Here is a 10841-nt window from a genome sequence, read left to right as displayed (position 1 = left end):
TTGCCTGGACCCCGGAATGCCAACAGGCATTGGAAGAGTTGAAGCGATACATATCGAGCCCACCATTGCTTCACACTCCAAAGGCAGATGAGAAGCTTTACTTGTACTTGGCATTATCGAAAATCGTAGTAAGTGGTGTCCTAGTTCGAGAAGAGCAAGGTATGCAATTTCCTATTTATTATGTATGTCGAATCTTAGGAGAAGCCGAAACTAGATATCCACACTTAGCAAAATTGGCACTTGCACTGATAAGCGCCTCTAGAAAGTTAAGACCATACTTTCAATGTAACCCAATATGCATATTAACCACTTACCCACTTTGTAATATTTTACACAAGTCCGAACTGTCGCGCCGATTGGCCAAATGGGCCGTCGAACTCACTGGGTACGACATCAAATATCAACCTCGGACGGCCATCAAGTCTCATATTTTAGCGGACTTCGTGGCCGATTTCACGCCAACCCTCGTACCCGAAGTTGAAAAGGAACTCTTGTAAAAATCGGGTACGTCATCGAGGGTATGGACCCTTTTCACAAACGGTGCTTCAAATGTGAAGGGGTCTGGGCTAGGCATCATTTGGAGCCGCCCACGAGTAGTACTATTAGGCAATCTATCAAAACTTCTAGGTTGACTAACAATGAGGTCGAGTACGAGGTCATGATTGCAGGTCTCGAGCTAGCTAAAAGCTTGGGGGCAGAAGTCATTGAAGCCAAGTGTGACTCTTTACTAGTGGTGAACCAAGTAAACAAAACCTTTGAAGTTCGAGAGGATAGAATGGAAAGGTATTTGGACATGGTGTAGGTAACTTTGCACCATTTCAAGGAATGGACTTTACAGCATGTACCTCGAGAACAAAACAGTGAGGCCGATGCACTTGTAAACTTGGGGTCATCGGTCGAGGAAGATGAGATCAGCTTGGGGACTATAGTTAAACTCTCGAGATCTATGATCGAGGAAGGTCATGCTGAGATAAACTCTACAAGCTTAACCTAGGATTGGAGGAATAAATATATTGAATACTTGTAGAATGGAAAGCTCCTGTCGGACCCTAAAGAGTCGATAACCCTACGAACCAAAGCTGCTCGATTCACATTGGCTGAAGATGGAACATTATACAGAAGAACATTCGATGGACCATTGGCAGTGTGTTTGGGACTAGGAGGCACTGATTATGTTTTACGAGAGGTCCATGAAAGCACTTGTGGGAACCACTCCCGCGCCGAATCACTAATTCACAAAATCATTAGATTAGGATACTACTAGGATAGCATGGAAAAAGATACTAAGGTGTTTGTTCAAAAATGCGATGAATGTCAAAGGTTTGCATCGATGATCTATCAGCCCGGAGAATAACTTCATTCAGTCCTATCCTCATGGCCACTCATGAAATGGGGGATGGATATCGTCGGCCCTCTTCCATCAGCCCCAGGTAAAGCTAAGTTCATTTTATTTATGAATGACTATTTCTCTAAATGGATTGAAGCACAGGCGTTCGAGAAAGTGAGAGAAAAAGAGGTTATCGACTTCATCTGGGATCACATCATGTGTCAATTTGGGATATCCGCAGAAATAGTATGCAGCAATGGTAAACAATTTATCAGCAGTAAAGTGACAAAATTTATCGAAGACCATAAAATAAAAAGGATATTGTCAACACCGTATCACCCTATTGGGAACGGACAGGCCGAATCAAGGAACAAGACTATCATCCAAAACCTGAAAAAAGGTTGAACGAAGCTAAAGGGAAGTGGAGAGAAATTCTACCCGAAGTCCTTTGGGCATATCGAGTAACATCGAAGTCCAGTACAAGGGAAACTCCATTTTCCTTAGTATATGTCTCCGAAGCTTTGATTCCAGTCGAAGTCGGAGAACCCAGCACCAGGTTTCGACATGCAATGTAGCAATCGAACCACAAGGCTATGAATACTAGCCTCGAATTATTAGATGAAAAATGAGAAGCGGCACTCGTTTGAATGGCTGCACGAAAGAAACGAATCGAAAGGTACTACAATAGAAGAACCAACCTTCGCCACTTCATGGTCGGGGACTTAGTTATAAGAAAGGTCACCATCAACACTTGAGATCCTAATGAATGGAAGCTCGGCCTGAATTGGGAAGGACCCTATCAAGTCCTCAATATAGTTGGTAAAGGGTCTAATAAACTCGAAACGATGGACGTCGAACCACTGCCAAGCTACTGGAACATATCACTTCTCAAACGATATTATTGTTAAGGTATGAATTTCTCCCTTCTTTGGTTTATATATATTCGACGCTAACTCATTTCAGGAGTTCGACCAAAGACATCGAGATCTCGGGTTTTAAAGTACGCGTTTCACTCTTTTTCCTTTAGATCGGTTTTAATCCCAAATGGGTTTTTCCGGCGAGGTGTTTAACGAGACAACAATTATGTGCTACCTGAGGACAATTCAACAGTATCCAAGGCTTCTTTGCAATAAACCTCGAATACTGGAGGGCATCACCCTCGGATGTTGTATTCTCGAGAATAGTACTTCATATCAAAAGGCCTTGATAGGGAAGCTTTGTAATGGGCCAAACGGTCAAGTGAACCATGTCCATATAAATTAGTCGAGCCCCAATGGTAAAACATGTGCGCATATGTAAACTATTCCAAGAAGCATTCTCATTTAAATATTTTGTGTCTCGAAGAAAATCCTCTACTATACAAACCTCATGCTTATGATATTGTGAGAAACGGCTCAAGAGCCAAAGTGCAAATATACACTCGGGGACTACCATCGATGATAGGCATATTCGAGTTATCTAAACTCAAATTCATAAGATCTCAGAGAGGAACCCCTCGATCTATAGGCCAAGGCCACCATTGTCGGGGACTGACATTTCAAACAAGTTCGAAATGTTATTGGGAAACAAGCCCAAGAGGCATACCCGAAGGCTACGTCCAAACTAAAGGCCGTAGCCAAACTAAAGGCTACGGCCTAAATAACGCAGCTAAGAGATGTCCGAATTCCGCCATAACGATAGGCCTTCAAATTCTCTGAAAAACCGGTTAAAAAAGGCTACCCTCGGTAAATAATCAACAGGGCTTCGATAAAATCAGCCCTCGAAAAACCTTAAGAGGTATCAAATTATCTTTAACACAAACGTGCTAAGGCACAAAAATCAAAAGGATTTCAACAGATATCGGACCCTCAAAAACCCCAATGGGTAAAAAATGCATTCTAAGGCATAAAGAAATGTTTACTAAATCTTTTAAGCCGAAGGGGGAAATAATAGCCGTCATTTAGAGGTCATATGGGCCCAACCTAAAAGGGCCTAAGGGCCAATACATTTAGAGTTCGAGACTTTTTTCTCACTCAACTCGGACCTAAGGTTTCCACTATTCCGAGTTCAAATAAAGTTGACTTGAATTTAGCTCAAGGATCCACCATAAAACCTTAAGATGTATGTTACTATAAATTCGAAAATTACCCATTATTTGATAAAAAAACCTAAGGGTTTGTTCTAAGTTCGAATTAGTGTTCACTCGATTACAGAGGTTGCGACAACAAAATTTTCACTAGGCAAAAGCACAAAACATGTTTGAACAAAAAACTGAGAAGACATTCAAAAGAAGTTTTTCCGGGATCAACTTCTCCTTCAGGACCCTCATCGGATCCGCCTCGACTGCCTTCTTTATCATCGTCTTCGTCATCGAAGGAGGCAAGCTGCCTGGCTTTAGCTTCAAGCACCTTGGCTCGGGCTATCTCCTCGGAGAGGTCAAAACCTTGAGTATGGATTTCCTCAAGGGTTTCCCTCCGAGATTGACACTTTGTTGAGCAATGATCCATTGCTATCGGTCAGAAGCCTCCCTTAGCTACATTTGAGCAGCCTCAGCATCGGCCCGGTACATGGAAATGGACTTCTCCGCCATGACCTTTGTCTTCTCGATCTCCGCCTTGGCCTCAGCAAACCCGATTTCAAGCTCCTTGATTCTCTTGGCTTGGGCCGAACTTTTCTCTTTGATGCCCCAAAGTTGCGCCTCGGCCGATGACACTTTGGCCAAGGTAGTTTCTTTTTCCGCAGCCAGGCGGTCCATATTCTCCTTCCACTGATCAAATCGGCCTTGACCTGATCGACTTCTCCCCAAAGCAGCTCGATCCTTTCAACCTTTTGCTGCAGCTGAGATAGTGAAGTATTAGCCTCCACAGTTGGGTCGAGTCCATACATTATCAAAAGGATGATCACCTTCTTATCTAGCTCGGCCTCTTCCTCATGAGCCTTGGCCAAATCTGCATGAAGGTCCTTTATAGTTTCATCTTTTTGGCCGCAAAGAAGCTTCAGAGCATTCCTCTCCTCCGAGACCTTTTGGAGCTCGGTTTCACACTGGTTGAGGTTAACTCGAAACTTGGAGAAGCCTATACAAAAAAGGAAAACACAAGTCAGATTTAGAGAAAAAAAAAGAGTAAAGAAAAGAAGTGCAGTAAACTAATTCTTACCTGAGATAAGAGGCGTTGGGCCTCTTCTAAAAGAATAGAAGTGTCGCTGATATCAGAGGCATCATCGACTCCAGTAAAGAAATCCCGAAAGGGATCCCCTACACTAGAGCCTCCACCTATATCAGGGGTCTTCAACTCTCGAGCTTCCCTTAGTGCTTCCTCAGAAAAAGTCAGAAGAGAAGGTAAGTGACCTGCTGTCATGGTCCCGAGCAAGTCGTTTGGGATGCCCTGATCGATCTTCGGGGTCTCAGAATCGGCCCCGTCCGGTGTAGTTGCAGATGGCCGAGAAACGATCTCGACCTCTGGTAATTCAGGATCCTCACCTGATTTCTTTTTGGAAGCCTCCTCGACACGAGGCTTGATTTTAGCGGCCGCTATCGGCTCAGAAGGTTTGGTGACCTCGACGGCTTTCCTAGGTCGAACCGTCAGTGCCGAGGCATTTTCCTCTTCTTCCTCTTCTTCGTTTCTCAGTTTTTGGACCGAGTGCATCATGAGAGCGATTTTCAGGCCTGCATGAAAGAAAATTAGTGACTAATAAAGTATAAAAAGTGTTTCATAACGTGAAAAAGGAGATCCTTACCGTGGTTCTTGGCCTCCCATCTGCCCCTTGCCAAATCACGCCATGCGCGTTCGACATAAGTGGAAGTTGAGGCTAACTTACGAACCCAATCTTCGAGGTCAAGTACCGCTTGAGGCATCCAAGGAATATTTTCATGCTGAAAAGGAATATCAGGAAAAGTCGAAGAAGGTACGAAGAACAATGTTTAAAAGATAACTTATGGTCGAAGTTCCACTTCTCAGGGAACCTCATCTTCTCTTCCGGGATAATGTCCCTGGTCCTCACCCATATAAAACAGCTCATCCAACCTTGATCCTTGTCCTCGTCGATGCTCGAGATCAATGCCTTCGTTGCCCGGCATTGGAGCCTGATTAGTCCTTCATAGATTCGAGGCCGGTACAACCGCATGAGGTGATTTAGAGTAAACTCTAGCCCCTCGACCTTGCTAGAGAAGAAGCACAACATGATTACTATGCTCCATAGAGAGGGGTGAATTTGGTCGAGGGTGACCTTATATCTTTACAGATATCAATAATCACTCGGTCGAGGGGACCCAATGTGAAGGGGTAAGTGTAAACACTTAGGAACCCTTCCACATAAGCGGTGATGCTCTCTTCGGGAGCAGGAATTTGCACCACGACCTCGGGACCACAGTTCCAGTCCCTCTTCATGGCCTAGAGATAGCTCTTTGTTATTGAGCACATGTACATCGACACATGCTCACATCGGCCCTGGATCGATGAAGGGTTTTCGATCTTGAAGTTAGATTTTAGTGTACACAGGCCGGGAACATACTCGTGGGGAAGCAGTTCCATCGGCGCCTTGCCGCCGGACGGCCGGGAAGAGGAGCATGAAGTTTTCTCCTTCTGCGGTACGGTCTTTGAGGTTTTCGCCATTTGTATAAGTAAAGAAGAGTGAAGGAAGATGAAAAACTGGTGGTTTTGGTGCTAACGAAGGTGGCTCTACAGTAAAGTTTGATTCAATGAAGGAGCGAGTATTTATAGGCTTGCAGCGACGGTTCGGTGGTGCTAGTGGCCGACCGTTAACTGATAGGCATTAATGATTTGGGAAACTGAACCGACAGTATGTTTTGATCACATCCGTCACTTACGTCATGAGGACGATGTCATGATCGAGGTTTCAGAAAATCAAGGCTCAAATCGTTTCTTATCATTTTTTTTTCAAGAAACGCGAGGACTATCTGTATACGGTCGAAATCGGACATGTCCGATTTCATAGGCACGAGGAGCTGCCTCGAGAGTAAGCTCGTAATAGACCAGGCTCGAGCTCAATGGCAGAGTATGGAGCACGAAGATCGAAGTTCTCGCTGAAGATCGAGACCGAGCATGACCGACTTCGAGTAAGGCATAATAACCGAATGGCGAGATATTAGCAACCAACCGAAGATCTCGGCGGAAATTCCGGAACAGATCGAATCAAGCGGTTATTGACGCCAATCATGGGATTTGTTTCTGTTATTAGAATTGTACCTTATTTAGGATTCCTCTACTATAAAAAGAGGGACCCCGTTCATTTGTAAGGGGGATTGATTCACTGATAAACACATACACATACACTGCTTTCTTTCTTTCACTTACTATCTATTACTGCTCATCACTGTTTATTTTTTGTTCTTTATCATTCTTTTTACCCAACCTCAAGACCATCTCGAATCGAAGTCGAAAGCACTGCCAGAACACTGGTTCGCTATTTTTTACTATTCAGATTATCTATTTAATTCCTTGTTTATCAATTAGTATTGGATTAAATCACGTATCCTTGAAAACACTAAATAAGTTTAATTGTTACTCGAAATTTTAGGGTAAACAGTAACATATTAGCAAAATAAAACGTTATATTAATTATTTAATATTTTCTTTTCTGAAACTATTTTTTAACTTGTTACTCAAATAAAATGGTGGTCAAGTGCAATCCAATAACATAATTCTAATTAAGAAAAAATATGCATTGTCTAATTATGATCATTAAGGACTAGTGCTGTCGAGACAGAAACAATGAATGAAGGCCAAATGGGTTTGGTTCCCATTTGGCTCAAGTCCTTTTAAAAGAAAGAACATAAATTTTTGCACGCCCAAGTTATTTGATTTCATTTTCCTCAAACAATAGAATAGCCTAGTTAAACAACATCGTATCAAAACAAAAGGTTATACAGATCATTTAGTATTTTCTTTTTAATATTATTTTTCATCTTGTTCTCAAATAAAATGGTGGCCAACTGCAATACTCAAAGTAAGAAAATATTTATTGTCTAATTATGATGATTAAACACTGGCGCTAGCGAGACAAAGAAACAAAGAATGGAGGCAAAATGGGGTTGGTTCAAATCCTTCAAAAAAAGAAACAACATAAGTTTCTAGACTCCAAAGTTATTTGAATTCATTTACCTAAAACAATTACAATGAGAATGAAAAATAACAGTTTCTTACATAAAGCTCTTGGTGTTGAGACTTAAAATCACCAATTTCTTTGTTTCTCCAATCTCGAGTGTTTAATTAGCAATGGCAAAAAGGAGTAAGGGTCGCCAAAAGGTTGATATGGTGAAGATGCAGAACGAGAGTAATTTGCAAGTGACTTTCTCTAAGCGTCGTGCTGGTTTCTTCAAGAAGGCTAGTGAACTTTGTACACTATGTGGTGCTGAAGTCGCCCTTGTGGTATTTTTCTGTCATGACCCAAAATTCCACCACAGGCGTCATGATGGCACTTAGTATCTAAAACTAGGTAAGCTGATTATAATAACAATTTAATCCATTTTTTTAGAACATACAATTTAATACAAGTGTTGAAACCAAAAGCGGAAACAAATATAAACAACCTCCCAAGACTGGTAATACTGAGTCACAAACTCTAACTGAGTACATGCAGTGATCCCAAGGATCGAATATACAATATTGTTCGAATACCTGGCTCCAAGGGACTACGACGACAAAACAACCCTACCTTGAATACCTAGCTTTGCACAAAAATGTGCAAAAGTGTAGTATGAGTACACTACAGTCGGTACCTAGTAAGTATCAAGACTAACCTCGGTGGAGTTGTGACGAGGTACATTCAAGATACTCACTAGTCAAATAACCTGTGCAATATAGCAGTATACAATAGTACTGAAAAATAACTTGCAGTGATAGCAACAAAAATCAACCAGTGATATAAACAGTAAGGCAACAAGAACGCTATAATTATTACTCAAATGAATAAGGAACACAAGTACAACAAATTAAACAAGTCCTTAAAATTTAAATCTTTCACATATAATTCTTTCGAATAAATACCTTCCGAAGATATTTCTTTCAAATAAAAGTCACTCTGTGACACCTCATTTCATAATCATAAACACACGGGTCTCAGTCCACTTTCATATCTGTTGCGGCGTGCAACCCGATCTCATATGACATTAATCATACATGATGCGACGTGCAACCCGATCCCATATAATATAATCTGCCCGGCAATAGCCATGGGCTCACGATTTCGACATAGATCAGACTATTATCAAGTTTACTGAAATAACAAGACAAGTTGCACAAGATATAAGAATAAACACAAGGAAAATCACAACATCGCATGAAAATTACCAACGCAATAACCCCACATCATCACATAAAAATTATCAACACAATAACCCCACACCATCACATATCATCCCTGACAATAGCCACCCTTATCACTCCTATAATAGCCTCCCTTATCCCTCCGCCCTGATAATATCAATAGCCATGCTTATCACTCCGTATAATAGCCACCCTTATCACTCCACTCAGACAATATCCCAACACACATAACCATAGTGAAATACCACCCTTATACCCAAATAATATCAACAGTGGAATGCAATCCTTATATCCTCATAATAATAACTCAAATCACACAATAATTTACACGAACTATTATCAAGACAACACAACACTATCAATTCTTATTACAATTTACCCAATGCCCACAACCAATTCCAAAGATATAGCAAATCAATAAATTTCTCAAAAAAATAGCCCAAGGCTCCATACAACGTTTATAAAACCTCAAAACAACAACATAGATGGAAAAGTAACTCAGCTTAGGACAACACCTTCATTAATCTAAATTTTTAATAAATATAAATTAATGCCTCATTTTAAACTTTCTTAATAATCATTTGCGGATAAGGATTCCATATTGAATTTAATTCCAAGAAAATTATCAAATCAACGACACATGGAATTCACATAAAAGCCCAAGTGACAATAACACCAAATTATCATAAAAAATACAAATTCGACAAACAAGAAATGGGGCATTACAATTCAAGGATTTACTAAGTTCCAACAATTTTCCAATTTAATGCATAAGGGAGTCTATGAATTTCAACCGATATAATTTTCACATATAAACCAAGTACGTACTCGTCACCTTACGTACACGCTTTTAAATCACATAATTTACACATAAGACTCAATGCCTAAGGGGTAATTTCCCCCACTCAAGGTTAGGCAAGATACTTACCTTTTTGAAGTTATGCTGATATTCCAAAATAGCCGTCTTTCTTGAATTAATCCTCCGGATAGCTCAAATCTATTCAAATTTGTCACGACCCAAAATCCAACTAGTCGTGATGGCACCTAACCCAACCCGCTAGGTAAGCCAGTTAACCACTAACCAATTCCAATAACAATAAATAAAGCAAATAAGTAAAGAAATTATCTGAATCTAATACAATCCCCAAGAACTAGTAGTACAAATCATGAGCTTCTAAGAATAGAGTTTGCAATGCTGAAATGGAACAAATAGATAGTTTGTTTGAAAAGTACATAAACAGAGCTTTATAGCTCTAAAGCTACCACGAATAAGAGGCAGCTACAACCGGGACGCAGGTACATCTTCAATCCAGCTCTCATCGAACACAGCAACATCAGCAGTCGATATCTACACGCAAAGTGCAAAAGTGTAGTATGAGTACAACCGACCCCATGTACTCAATAAGTAACAAACCTACTCTTAGGTTGAAAGTAGTGACGAGCTAACACGAAGGTCGGATCCAACACCAATATTCCACAACTCAACATAACATCATAGTACAAGTAATAAAAGATGTATCTTAGAAATAAAATGCTCAGTTCATTCAGAGTTCCAGAAAATAGTCATGCTTTTTAAGTATCTTAGTGAAACCCAAATCTTTTATCGAAAATGCCAAAAATACGAGTAAGTTTGAAAACCGTAATTTTTCCAAATATCCTTACCACAATAAATAAAATATTTCATTTTCTTTCCAGATAGCAAGTGTGAAATACCTCTCTATGCCCACATATCAATGTGTGTAAAAAGTCATGAATGGCGTGATACTGTACAACATGAGAAAACAAAATGCATCTATATGCATGTATGTCATGTGTGCATGGCAATGTCATGTATCTTAGAGATGAATCATGTACTCACACTCTCAGAGTACTCAATCTCACTGTCTCGCATCCTCTCTCAGTATGCTAAATGCTCTGCACACTCAATCACTCAGCGCCGTACAATACCCGTTGCGGCGTGCAGCCCGATCAACATATATATAGTTGACTGCGCTCATTAGGGGTGTGCAGACTCCGGAGGGGCTCCTACAACCCAAGCACTATAATCTGCACGGACAACTCACGTGCTGCACGGACAACTCACATGTTGCATGGACAACTCACGTGCCATAATATCAATATCTGGATCTGCACGGACAACTCACGTGCTATAGTATCAGTATCTGGATCCGCACGTACAACTCACGTGCTGCACGGACAACTCACGTGCTATAGTATCAATATCCTCACAATAGGCCCCCGGCCTCACTCGG

This window comes from Nicotiana tomentosiformis, chromosome 1, assembly GCF_000390325.3.
Source record: "Nicotiana tomentosiformis chromosome 1, ASM39032v3, whole genome shotgun sequence".
In the NCBI taxonomy this organism is placed as follows: Eukaryota; Viridiplantae; Streptophyta; class Magnoliopsida; order Solanales; family Solanaceae; genus Nicotiana; species Nicotiana tomentosiformis.
The sequence above is the reverse complement of the archived record's forward strand: the minus strand, read 5'-3'. Positions refer to the sequence as shown.